This window comes from Pristiophorus japonicus, chromosome 4, assembly GCF_044704955.1.
Source record: "Pristiophorus japonicus isolate sPriJap1 chromosome 4, sPriJap1.hap1, whole genome shotgun sequence".
Taxonomy (NCBI): domain Eukaryota; kingdom Metazoa; phylum Chordata; class Chondrichthyes; family Pristiophoridae; genus Pristiophorus; species Pristiophorus japonicus.
The window spans coordinates 273,921,546-273,935,746 of record NC_091980.1 but is presented as its reverse complement, the minus strand read 5'-3'; positions in this window follow the sequence as shown (position 1 = coordinate 273,935,746).

Here is a 14,201-nt window from a genome sequence, read left to right as displayed (position 1 = left end):
TTTTGCAATGTTTTACATTTGCTTTTACAAATATGTGCTGCAATGATATAATCTGTGGTGAAATGAATCAGGGATCATCGACCCGAAACATTAACTCTGCTTCCTCTCCACAGATGATGCCTGACATGCTGAGATTTCCAGCATTTTCTGTTTTTATTCCAGATTCCACCATCGGCATAAATTTGCTTTTGTATCAGAAACAGGCTACATCAAATTAAGGATGGAAATCTGAAACATAGCACAAAACATAGTTGGTGTCACTGAACAATGCGTGCAATGTAACTGATATGCGTGCAATATGATCTCAAAATGGATACCTCAGAAGTGTTGAGAGAGAAATAAAACCAGAAAATGCTGGAAACAGCCAGCAGCCTGTGTGTAGCATGAAATAGAGTTAACATTTCAGGTCGATGACCTTTCATTCGAACTCAGGACCTGCTCACTGTTTCCAGCAATTCCTGTTTTTATTTCAGATTTCCAGCATCTGCAGTACTTTGCGTTGTTTAAGTGTTGAGTGAGGCCAGTTTCACTTAGCCTTGGATTTTCCTTCCTCGCCTCCTCTGAACACCCTAACTGTGGAATAATAGGTGCATGCCACATCCGACCACTTTGTGGCCTATTGGTTCATTTGCAAACTATACCATCTGGCAATCTGAGTAACTGACATTTTAGTTTGTGGAAGACTCGCTTTGGGGATAGCAGTGAGGAATCTTCTGCAGATTGTCTTATGTCCTGCTGAGGTTGAACCAGCAGCCATTTCCCAGAAACGACTATCTTTTGGGGGTCACATCTTTCAAATTCTGAAACGGCGGGTCGATTTTCTGGTTCTGGTGAAGTTCAGTCCAGAATTGCTAGAGGCTCGTGCAAAGCTATTTAGTAGAGCAGAGAACTGATTGCATGCAATCAGCTCATTCATTGATAACTATTCATATCTTCATATGCAGCTTTGGTCTTGTCCAGGGAGATAGCTGAATGAGAGTGGGGCAGAACTTCGGGGTTGAAATTTGGTACCGCTATTTTTGAGACGTTGTCACCACATGAGAGAAATTTTTAACGCCTCGCTTCAGGCGCGCTCGCCAAACGTGAAATTCGGTGTTGACGCCTAAAGAATTGATAGCGGTGTTATATATCATGGCGTTGCACACTTGCCTGGAGGCGCTACGCTGCGTTAAGTGGACCGTTACGCATGGGCTCAACATCTGGAACTTAGGCAGCATTTGGAGCTGCGCCACGGATATAATGGCACCACCTGAATTGCATTTAGATGTTGATTGGACGCCGCAACACCTTGTGAGTTTATTCGCGCCCTACGCACTCACTCAGACTGTGAGGATGGCAGACCTAGCAGAAGCTCGTCAGCATGCTCACTGGTTCACAGACGCCTCAGTGGATGCGCTCCTTGATGCCCTGGAAAAGTGTTGGCAGGTGCTGACGACAGAGGCCGGGAGGAGACCACAACCCCTAACATACCGGAGGCTATGGAGGGAGATAGCAGAGCGAGTGTCTGAGAGTGACACAGTGCCAAGGACAGCGATGCAATGTCGCAAAAAGTGGAACGACCTGACACAGGCTGTGAGGGTGAGTGTCTTTAATTTCAAACTTCAACATGCTCTGCTCCCACCTCAACCTGCACGCTCTGCTCAATGTAATGTTTCGAAATCCATGCGTTGAGGGAGTGGAATTCCTTACGATTCCGAAAGATCTTGCCATTGTGGGGTGGGGCCCTCAATACCACCACATGCGTACAATCAATGGCTCCTTGAACCCTGGGGAAGCCCACTAGCCTGGCAAAACCACGGGTGCATTCATCCTGGTCTTCCCTTGACATGCTGAACTTGATGTCGTCCATTTGTTTGCTGTAGGGAGCGTCGGTCACCTGGCGAATGCAGCAAAGTACTGCAAACTACGAGATGTTGCATATATCGCCTACAGGAGATTGAAAGGAGCCGGTAGCATAGAAGCTCAGTGCTTCTTATTGTGTCTGTAATCACTCTAGTAATGACTCCACAAGGCAAGGTATTGTACTTGAACTGTTGTGACCTTAGTCCATTTATTACAGCTCCTGAGTGAGAGTACAGCATGGTGAGCTCCCTTTTATACCTGGTTACCTGTCGTGTACAGATGACCCCTAGGTCTCCACCAGTTGCACCCTCTGGTGGTACAAGCATAGTGTATACAGTGTGAAGATATATTCAGTAGTCTTATCTATCTGTATAATGAGTGTACAGGAAGTATATTTATATTATACATACACAATATCACTCTCCCCTAAGTCTTGTGCCACTGGCCTTTGCACTGTGTGCTCTGGCCCTAGACTTGAGTGCCCAAAGCCCTTGCACCTTGTCTATGCTTTGGCCTGGCTCTCTCCCTGTTGACCCCCAAGTCCTTCTTGCCACAACATTGGGAAGTGGTCAGCTGTGGACAGTTAGAGGTTGCAGTGGGGGTTGAGTGGGTTCTGGGGTGATCCATGTGTGTCCATGGCTACATACATCCATTCCCCCCCCCCCATACATAGACCATATGTGTGGCTCAACACCTGCATGTGTATACATGTATAGAAGGAAAAAACAAAAAAAACATAGGATTAATTACATCACTGTTGGGGTTCTGCAGTAGTGGAACAAGTATATTTTACAGGTAAGGGACATACGTGGTATCACAGTCTTGCCCCTGGGTTGTGTAGGTGCAGGTGAGTGAGGACTCTAGTTCCAGAGTGAGCGGACTGTGTCCAGGTTGTCTGATGGCGACGGTGCGCCCCCTGCCAGCTGGGTGGGCTCGGATCGCTCACCTGGCTGAGTCTCAGGGCCTTTGCCGTTGCCTAGTGGTGGGCAGAGCCACAGGAGTGTGTGGCCTCCCTGTCCTCCTTTGAGGGCTGAGGTGTCTCCCTGCTGCCCTTCAGCGATGGTGGGAGCCTGGTCATCCCAGGTTCCATTGGGAGAGCTGGAGTGTGCTAGCCTCTTGCTTCCGGTACTGGCCCTGGTGGCCAGAGAGGTAGAGCCGATCAGGGACATGGTACTGGTAATAGTGCCTTTGCCGTCTGCTGATCTCTGGCCCTTCAGCTGGTATGCTCCCTCTGTGTATGACCACGCTCCCTGGGGCATCACATTGGTCCCGGAGGCACAGGCTACATGATTGGGTAGCCCGCTGGACCTGGGTGCTTCCGACGGGAGTTGCCCTTGGTTTTGTCGGCGTACATGTAGAACCCGGCATTGCACATCATTACTTCATTTACTGTCATCATACATTGGCTCCAACCGCAATCGCCCAACTCAACATGGTTAGTTACATTTACATATTTGCATTTGTCAATTACATCGCTTACATGTGTATCACCGGCATCACTGTACAAAGAGTGCAGCTGTCCCTTTAATTGTGATGGATTGCCGGTCTCCTTTAAGAGGGCCTTACAATCTTTACCCCAATCCGGTTCGCTGCTCGGCATCACGTGTTGCTCCATCAATGCTGCCCCCCGTTGTCTGGCCGCCGCCATCATTACTTCAGGTGCTTCACCTCGTGGTGCAGGTGCCATCTTCTTTCTCTCCACGAGGTAGGCTGCGGTGATCCTTTGTGGTGAATCCCCAGGTTCTGCCACGGAAGCAGGGAAGTTACCTTCTACGCCGATTTTCTTCCTCCGGAGTCCTGCCACTGGAGCATGAAAAACATAGAAAACATAGAAACATAGAAAATAGGTGCAGGAGTAGGCCATTCGGCCCTTCGAGCCTGCACAGCCATTCAATAAGATCATGGCTGATCATTCCCTCAGTACCCCTTTCCTGCTTTCTCTCCATACCCCTTGATCCCTTTAGCCGTAAGGGCTATATCTAACTCCCTCTTGAATATATCCAATGAACTGGCATCAACAACTCTCTGCGGTAGGGGATTCCACAGTTTAACAACTCTCTGAGTGAAGAAGTTTCTCCTCATCTCAGTCCTAAATGGCCTACCCCTTATCCTAAGACTATGGCCCCTGGTTCTGGACTTCCCCAACATCGGGAACATTCTTCCCGCATCTAATCTGTCCAGTCCCGTCAGAATCTTGTACGTTTCTCTGAGGTCCCCTCTCATTCTTCTACACTCAAGTGAATAAAGGCCCTGTTGATCCAGTCTCTCCTCGTATGACAGTCCAGCCATCCCTGGAATCAGTCTGGTGAACCTTTGCTGCACTCCCTCAATAGCAAGAACGTCCTTCCTCAGATTAGGTGACCAAAGCTGTACACAATATTCCAGAAGGTGAGGTCGGGTCATTTCGGCTGGATCATTTTGCCGTTGGGTTGAGCGGTCTGTGTTGTCTCTACGCAGTAGAGTTGAACGGCTGGTTTCTCAGGTGTTGTGCTGGATCCAAATTTGGGGCCGCATAGGACGTCGATCGCTGGAGGCTGGAGGTTTTCCCAGCTCCAATGGATTTGTTTCATCCATCTTCTTCCTAGCAGCGTGGACCATCACCAGCAACGATCCACAAAGGTAACTTGTGCATCGCGCCGCCATGGGACACCTGGACATTCACGCTGCCAATGACTGGGATGGTGTCGTTTGTGTAGATGAGCAGCTTCACTTGGATCGGGATCATTTTAGGCCATTCGATTGGATTGTCCCAGAGTTTCTCAAAGGCCGCCTGATTCATCAATGACTGGCTCGCCCCTGTGTCCACTTCCATAGTGACTGGAACACTGTTGATTTTGACTTCCATTTTCAGCGGAGAGCTCTCGGTGGTGCAGGTAAACACTCAGTACACCTCATCGTGGGGCTGAGCTACCTCGTGGACTCTCTTTTTGTCGTCGCTGGAGTCCAGATGATCGTCCAACTGTTCATCGACTCGGTGAGAACAATTTCTCCTGCACATTCGCTGGAGGTGGCCCTTCGTGTTACAGCATTTGCAAGTATAGTCTTTGTGATTTCCTCCACAGCGCCAGCATGGGGCTGGCTAGTTGGCCCCATGTGGCGGACTCAGGGTTGCGGGTCTCAGGATTCTGCTCTCTCTATCCTGAGAGAGACTGCATTCAGCAGCCTTGCCTATAAAAGGTGCCAGTCGGTTCACAGTATTTGCCGGGTTAGATTCCTGGGCGTGAGTCATCTGCTTGGAATCACAGGCCGAGACCATGAATGCCTGGCTCACATTAATTGCCCTCTGCAGGATGATCGTGGTGTCCGCAGAGAGCAGCTTGTGGAGAAGGCCCTCGTGGCCAATTCAAATAACGAAGATGTTCCGCAGCGCTTCAGTGAGGTGGTCACCAAAATCACACGGTGTAGCCAATCGTCTGAGGTCTGCAGCATATTTTGCGATTTCTTGGCCTTTGGGCCGCCATTGGGTGCAGAACCGGTGTCTGGCTGTGAGGATGCTCTCTTTAGGTTTGGGCTGTTCCTGTATTATCATTACGAGCTCCACATATATTTTGGTTGTTGTCTTCTCTGAGGCTAGCAAGTCCCCGACGAGGCCATCGAATGTGGGCCCACAACTGCTGAGCAGGATAGCTCTGCACTTATCAGCCAGCGAGGTCGGTGTATCTCCCGCCAGGTCGTTCGCAATGAAAAAGTGTTTGAACCTTTCCACAAAGGCCTCCCAATCTTCCCCATTGGTGAATAGTTGAAACGTGCCAAGGTTAGCCATTTTTCACGTGGAAATTCGTAATCTCGTCGCCAGTTATTCTGTCTGTAAGCACTCTAATAATGACTCCACGAGGCAAGGTATTGTACTTGAACTGTGGTGACCTTAGTCCATTTATTACAGCTCCTGAGTGAGGGTACAGCATGGTGAGTTCCCTTTTAGACCTGGTTACCTGTTGTGTACAGGTGACCCCTAGGTCTCCACCAATTGCACCCTCTGGTGCTACAAGCATAGTGTATACAGTGTGAAGATACATTCAGTAGTCTTATGTAACTGTACATTGAGTATACAGGAAGTATATTATATTATACATACACAACACTACTGTCACTTTCACTGACAGCGAGATCCTAGTGCCAGTGTCAGCTGCCAGGTATGTCCGCAGGTGGCAAAGCTCCATGACCACCTCCTTGTGGAACCTCAGCCTTCTGAAGCACTGCTCCTCGGACATCTCAAGGTAAGAGTAATGCGTGTGGTAAACCCTCCTGCCTTGCCATCTGGGATGTCTCCTCTGGGAAGGACCCACAATTGCCCCCAGCTGTCTCTGCAGCCGGCGCCTTTCACGTCGACGCCGCAGGACAACGTGGTGTGCCATCACTGCCCCTATCACTTGGCACAGGTCACAGTGAGATAAAAATGTCAAAATTAGCCGAGATGACAGCCAATGTGTCCCATATACTAGTAGTCAATCTGACGAGTCAGCAGCAGTACGACGCTAATGCCCTACTGTCTGTGTGAGCATCAAACGCAGTACTGACTGAGACCTCTGAGCTCTGGTTGCAACTCCCTTTAAATAATGGCCCCGATTTTTTTCTCTGCCTTGTACAGTCCAACTTTTTCATGCATCACGGATGGCAACCATTAAGTGAGGCGGCAAAAGTGATTGTGGTGAGAAGGGCGCCAAGGAGGCATTGCACTTGTACTGATGTCATGATTTCCATGCTGTTAGTCGGAGGGACATTACATTTTTACGGCCCTAAAAAATTTCAAATGAAGTTTGCGTCAGGCGTGAACAGCGCCGAGTGCCACTCCCAGTCGCCTAACTCCCAGTTAACACCTAACACCGGCATTATCAGCAGGCGTTATCAACCGAATTTCGACCCCTTAGACTGCAGATGAAATTTAAAGGGATGTGGCCACTTTAAGGTAATAGCCTTTGGAAAGGATCAATGGACATCTCAACCTGCTGGCAGCCTTTGGGAGGCTGAAAGGGGAGACGGTAAAGAAGTGCCAGGTAAATATGAAGTGAAAGGAAACCCAATATGGAGGCATGAATTGAAATGTGACAGGACACCTGAACTGGTTCCACAGGCTGACACATCTGCAATGAGGAATTTACAAAGTTCCACCACCTGTTGCAAGGATAGTTGCCGGTGGCAATAATGGTCAGCAAAGCTTATCTTTAGGCTTTGTATTTAAATGTTTGACCTTTTTAATATAGAGTCAGTGGATTCTTGGCTTTTGAGCTTATGAGTTGCACACAGAAGTGTGAAAATTTGTGTTGGTGGTGAGGCCATTTTGTGGTTTATGTACAGGATGTGGTATCAAATTAATCAAATTGATGGGCTCTCCAAACTCAGATTTCATCTCCATATTCTTCGTGGGACAGGCAGCTATTAACGAATATGATATAATTGGGATTACGAAGACATGGCTCCAGGGTAATCAAGGCTAGGAACTCAACATCCAGGGGTATTCAACATTCAGAAAGGATAGATAGAAAGGAAAAGGAGGTGGGATAGCGTTGCTGGTTAAAGAGGAAAGTAACGCAATAGTAAGGAAAGACATTAACTTGGATGATGTGAAATCTGTATGGGCAGAGCTGCAGAATACCAAAGGACAGAAAACGCTAGTGGGAGTTGTGTACAAACAGTAGTAGTGTGGTTGGGGACAGCATCAAACAAGATATTAGGGATGCGTGCAATAAAGGTACAGCAGTTATCATGAGCGACTTTAATCTACATATAGATTGGGCTAACCAAACTGGTAGCAATACGGTGGAGGAGGATTTCCTGGAATGTATTAGGGATGGTTTTCTAGACCAATATGTCGAGGAACCAACTAGAGGGCTGGCCATCCTAGACTGGGTGATGTGTAATGAGAAAGGACTAATTTGCAATCTTGTTGTGCGAGGCCCCTTGGGGAAGAGTGACCATAATATGGTAGAATTCTTTATTAAGATGGAGAGTGACACAGTTAATTCAGAGACTAGGTTCTGAACTTAAGGAAAGGTAACTTTGATCGTATGAGACGTGAATTGGTTAGAATAGACTGGTGAATGATACTTGAAGGGTTGACGGTGGATAGGCAGTGGCAAACATTTAAAGATCACATGGATAAACTTCAACAATTGTACATCCTTGTCTGGAGTAAAAATAAACCGGGGAAGGTGGCTCAATTGTGGCTAACAAGGGAAATTAGGGATAGTGTTAAATCCAAGGAAGAGGAATATAACTTGGCCAGAAAAAGCAGAAAACCTGAGGACTGGGAGAAATTTAGAATTCAGCAGAGGAGGACAAAGGGTTTAGTTAGGAGGGGGTAAATAGAGTGTGAGAAGAAGCTTGCCGGGAACATAAAAACTGACTGCCAAAGCTTCTATAGATATGTGAAGAGAAAAAGATTAGTGAAGACAAACGTAGGTCCCTTGCAGTCAGAATCAGGTGAATTTATAATGGGGAACAAAGAAATGGCAGACCAATTGAACAAATAGTTTGGTTATGTCTTCACGAAGGAAGACACAAATAACCTTCCGGAAATATTAGGGGGCCGAGGGTCTAGCAAGAAGGAGGAACTGAAGGAAATCCTTATTAGGCAGGAAATTGTGTTAGGGAAATTGATGAGATTGAAGGCCGATAAATCCCCAGGGCCTGATAGTCTGCATCCCAGAGTACTTAAGGAAGTGGCCCTAGAACTAGTGGATGCATTGGTGATCATTTTCCAAAAGTCTATCGACTCTGGATCAGTTCCTATGGACTGGAGGGTAGCTAATGTAACACCACTTTTTAAAAAAAGAGGGAGAGAGAAAACGGGTAATTATAGACCAGTTAGCCTGACATCAGTAGTGGGGAAAATGTTGGAATCAATTATTAAAGATAAAATAGCAGTTCATTTGGAAAGCAGTGACAGGATCGGTCCAAGTCAGCATGGTTTTATGAACGGGAAATCATTAATAACAAATCTTGTAGAATTTTTTGAGGATGTAACTAGTAGAGTGGACAAGGGAGAACAACTTTTGGTGTATTTTGGACTTTCAAAAGCTTTTGACAAGGTCCCACACAAGAGATTAGTGTGCAAAATTAAAGCACATGGTATTGGGGGTAATGTATTGATGTGGATAGAGAACTGGTTGGCAGACAGGAAGCAGAGAGTCAGGATAAACTGGTCTTTTTCAGAATGGCAGGCAGTGATTAGTGGGGTGCCGCAGGGCTCAGTGCTGGGACCCCAGCTCTTTACAATATACATGAATGATTTAGATGAAGGACTTGAGTGTAATATCTCCAAGTTTGCAGATGACACTAAGCTGGGTGGCGGTGTGAGCTGTGAGGAGAATGCTAAGAGGCTGCAGGGTGACTTGGACAGGTTAGGTGAGTGGACAAATGCATGGCAGATGCAGTATAATGTGGATCAATGTGAGGTTATCCACTTTGGTAGCAAAAACTTGAAGGCAGAAAATTATCTGAATGGCGGCAGATTAGGAAAAGGGAAGGTGCAACGAGACCTGGGTGTCATGGTACATCAGTCATTGAATGTTGGCATGCAGGTACAGCAGGCGGTGAAGAAGGCAAATGGCATGTTGGCCTTCATAGCGAGGGGATTTGAGTATAGTAGCAGGGAGGTCTTGCTGCAGTTGTGCAGGGCCTTGGTGAGGCCTCACCTGGAATATTGTGTTCAGTATGGAGAGAAAGCCAACTTTCAATGACTGATGTACCATGATACCCAGGTCTCGTTGCAACTCCACTTTTCCTAATCTGACGCCACCCAGCTATATTGTAAATAGCTGGGGTCCCAGCACTGACCTCACTAGAGTTGTCAGGGTGAGTTGCCTTTCCATTAATCTTGCAATGCAAGCCTCACTGTCTTGTACAATGTAAAGGCTTTACGCTGCCCACCTCTTCTCTATGTGTACCAGGCCATGCTCCTCGTTGCTGGAGACACCCTAAAAGCTCTCTATGTCCTCACCAGACATGCCCCGTCTATCCAAGCATCTCTCCCCTTCTAGCTCCCGACTCAGCCGGAGGACACCCACCAACACCTTTTAATTCTCCAGATGCGATCACAGGCCTTCAGCTGCATACTTACTCGTAGCTCTTTGTCGCCAAATCCCACCATTTACACATCCACCGTGGACTGCCACGCAGGCTGAGATGCAGAGATTCACACCTCGCGACATTAGTATGGAGTCACTTACTGCACACACATGTGGCACATGAGTAGCTACAGAGCCTTCTGACGACTTCTTGTTTTTGGTCATTGCAGACCAAACGCCCACAATAGGCGAGAGCAGGAGCAGACGGGGAGCCAGACCTCGAGGACCTGAGCGCAATCGAGGAGCGAGTGTCCGCCCTCATGGGCCCACCAGTCGGGGCGATAGCGGACGGTGAGGCAGAGCCCACGCTCGACAGTGACGGTTTGTGAATGAGATGTCTGTTTTCTGTGAGAGCCCTGAACCTTGACCCACATGCCTTACAACATGTAGCTCCAAAATAACGACGCCTCTTCCTTCTTACCCCCTCCCCAACTGCTACGCACACTCCTGTTGCTTTGTGCTTACAGATGATGAGCCAGATGAGCTGCAGTCTGACTGCCAGCTGCCGTCACCACACGAAGTGGAAGATGAGGAGGACGGGGAGACGTGTGTGGCCACAGAGCGGGACCTGTCCTCAGTGCCAGTGAGTGAGGAGACCAGTTCTGTGGAGGAGCCCACGTTCCTGGGGTTCCCAGATCCGGAAGCTCCTGGCCCCAGTGGCCTGCAGCAACGTGCAGAGCGAGGGGAAGCTCAGGGGGCCAGCTCTCTGGAGGATAAGTCAGCCCAGGAGTCCTGCTCAGAGACGGGCAGATGAGAAGCTGGATGTCCAGGCAGTCCATGCAGATGCACCGTGCATTGGGGATGGTGCCGCAGAGCGTGGATGCACTTGCTGTGAGTGAGGTAGAGGCCACCTCAAGCATTGCCCAAGGCTCTCAGCAGTCCACTGAGACCATGCTTGACCGGCTAAACCGGGAAACAGACTCAGCGAGTGACAGTGGCATCACAGAGGTGATAGCGTGTGCCGTGGTTGGCGTGGCAGCAGCCATGATATCACAGGCTGAAGACACGCAAGGTCTTTGTGATGTCATGCAGATACTGGTTCCTAGCATGCACTCTCACACTGCAGCGTTTCAAGTGTAGTCTGCGCTTATGCAGTCTCAGAGTGATGCCATGTAAGCAGTGACTGCTGCCATCCTCTCTGTCATCCCCTCGGTCCGACAGGGAACAGACGGCGCCTCAGCAGGGCAGCAATCTGTGTTGCACATATTGCTCCTGATGATCTGGCTCCGCCCCGGAGGAATGGCAGTGGGCCGCTGGAAATGGAAGATACTGTCCAGCCTCATGATGACAGCATTCCAACTCCCGCCACTGCCAGTCCGCCTCTGCACCCGCCACGGTCTGCACCCCAGCCATCCCACACTGCTGCTGTCCATCCTGAGGCGGTGCAGTTAGCAATCGGGCCTTCCAGGCCCACAGCTGATCGAGGGCGTTCTCGTAGGCTGTTTGCCCTGTCACCATCAGACATACAGCAGCCTTCTAGCGGCCTTGCTGCAGGCACTGAAGCCCCATTGAGGAGGAGCAGTAGGCGTGGGGGGGAGGTGGTGAGGCAGAGGAGTGGGAAATGCCTGCCGGCGCTAATGACGTTTGTACATATGTTGTTGATGATCATTATGCTTTCTGGTCTTTGAAGGGTTGGTAGCTCCCGTTTTTTATTATTTGCGGGTGTGGGATTTTTGGGGTTGTTTGAGGGATGTAAATAAATAAAATGTTACTTTGACCTTCTTCTTCAGCCTCTTGGTGTATGACTGTGGACGTGATAGAGATGTGGCATTATCGTGGCACAATGCGCGGTCATTATTAATTGTGCACCAATTAAAGTTTTCAAATTCACTTATTATCAACCTGAACGGTTATGCCTGTCTGCCGCTGCAAACTCAGAGGCTCACCGCCGTGCTCTGTGTAAATGTTGCTCTGACTGTGACCTCTGAGGGAAGCGCTTCCTCTTCCCTTTAAGTAGCCACCTGTTAACGACTGTGGAAGGTTGTACCGACGGTTTTTTCAGACGTGATATGTGGCAGATGCTAAATGAGGCGGCCACACCTAATTTAGTGAGCAATGCAGAAGTGTCGTTTCACCAGGACTGATGTCATGATCGGAGTGATTGTCAGCAGCCAAGCGCTAGCATGTTAATGTCCCCGGTAAACGTCAACTACATTTTCCGGCAGGCGCTGGAAGCTGTGCGCCTAATCGGTTAGCTCTAACGCTCACAGTAACGCCCCTTCTGGCCGCTAACTGAGGCACTAGACAACCCAATTTCCACCCCATGGAGTTTTAATCCATTGTTCTAGCCAAGTATTCCAGCATTCTGTTTGCTTTTTTAAATTGCAATATTAAAAATGATGATTCTATTCTTAATCCCGGGCCCCTTTCATAGTCCACACTGTTCATTATATACTGATGCTGTTCATTTTTTCATCCAATATGTAATGCTTTGCAATTGTTACTGTTAAATTTCATTTGCCATGTATATTTACATAAAATAATATTAATTGGAGGCCAGTGAATCTTTCATCAATATAGCTAGAGGCCCACAGATCTTCTATAACTTCCCCACAGATCTCCTATAGTTTCCCTCATACCATAGGAAATGGGCGCAACCATCTGCCCTAGGGGGTTTGTTAGTCTTCAGTGTATTTAAACTTGGATTTTCACTAGGGTGTCTCATGCCATCTAGTGGTTTTGTTGAGAACTGATAAATCCAATTGCAGATCGTGACTGAATCTTTACTCTGCAATTGTTGCTGGATTTTACAGTAATTCTTTGACATATTCCCCTCTCCAATTGCCCTCGCTGATTTCTTGCAAAGGGAATGTTCAGGCACAGAATGAATGCAACATGTATTTACCCCACTCTAAAAAACAATATTTGTTTTCTTTCCTCGAACCTAATTGTAATGATTTGTGCAGGGATAGTTTCATGGGTGCTAGCAACCCTCCAGTATTGTAACCAAATGGTTATTGTTCACGTGTGTCCGAGACTGTGAGCAGGCTGTTTTGACTGTGGGAAGGAGGGCATCGGACACAAGCCCACTTGTGACCCCCACATACTTCCTAAATCACAATATAGAATGGTGACCTTGTTTGAAGCCTGTTGGTGATCAGAGGCCAATTGTTTATCTGTATTTGTGTTGATAAACATTTCAAAAAATGCTGTCTGATGGTGTCCTGCACAATACTACCTCAGTCAGAGTGTTACTGCTGGTCAAATCCTGATACATTCCTCAATCTTTCTCACTGTTGGAGAAGTTTAAAGCTGTAATGGTATTAAACTATGGAGAGACTCAAAGCATTTTTATTCAGGTTCTTTTATTTAAGAGTTAAAGAAATGCATCACTCTTGTTTTATATGAGTATGTGTATTTTCAATGTTAAGAGTTCACTTTGTTTAGATATGACTCTCCCCTCTGGTAGGAGGACTCATACTTGTAATTCCTTCTCACAGTCTTGTGGAGATCTGACATTTCAGTGGGGAAGTTGTCACAGAGTCACTCCGCTCATGCCAGCCACCAGCTTAGTGCCGGCAATGATTCGGTGAGATTGATACCCAGATGTAAAGCTGTCCACCATTTTCCAACTCATCATTTGCTGCGCAACTGATAGTATGGTCTCAGCATGCGATTAAACCAAGTGTTATCGCTGTCTTATCCAATGCATGTTGGAGCAAGAGGGTAAATTTCCCAGAATCTCGCCGATGGTGAGGTACCTAGCCTTCTCTAAACACGGATCAGAACATTGCGAGTGTGCTGGGCTTCGTGTGAAGACCCAGAAAGTTGACCCTAAATTGAACATAATAATGGTAAACTGGCATTGATAAGTGCTAGATCTATCTGCAGTTTGTAATAACCAGAGTCATTTTGCTGTGGGAATATTTAACAGTTTGTTAAGTATGTAAACTTTACTAGCGTGTAAGACTTGCCACCGGGGGACGCAACTGTTGGAGACCGTAGGGTCACCTGCACACCCTGGGCAAACACGTATTGTTAGATCTCTTAATTTCCAATGAAATACGAACTCCGATTGTAGTTTTAATGTAATTTTATTCTGGCAGCAGCAACAAGCTCTTGGCTTTAAGCCAGGCCATTGTCCTTCTGAGACCACATGGCCAAAATGGCTGTACTTATATCTGGTTCAATTTACAGAAAAGAACTCGCCTTCTTTGACCTTATTGGCTCATTTAATAATCTGTTAACCTTTAATTGGCTCGCTACCCAAGGTCCTAAAATGTCAAGTTGATTGATGACTTAATGCAATGTGGTCTGTGTTTTTTTCAAAACTGCAGCCGGGCTGCAGAGCTT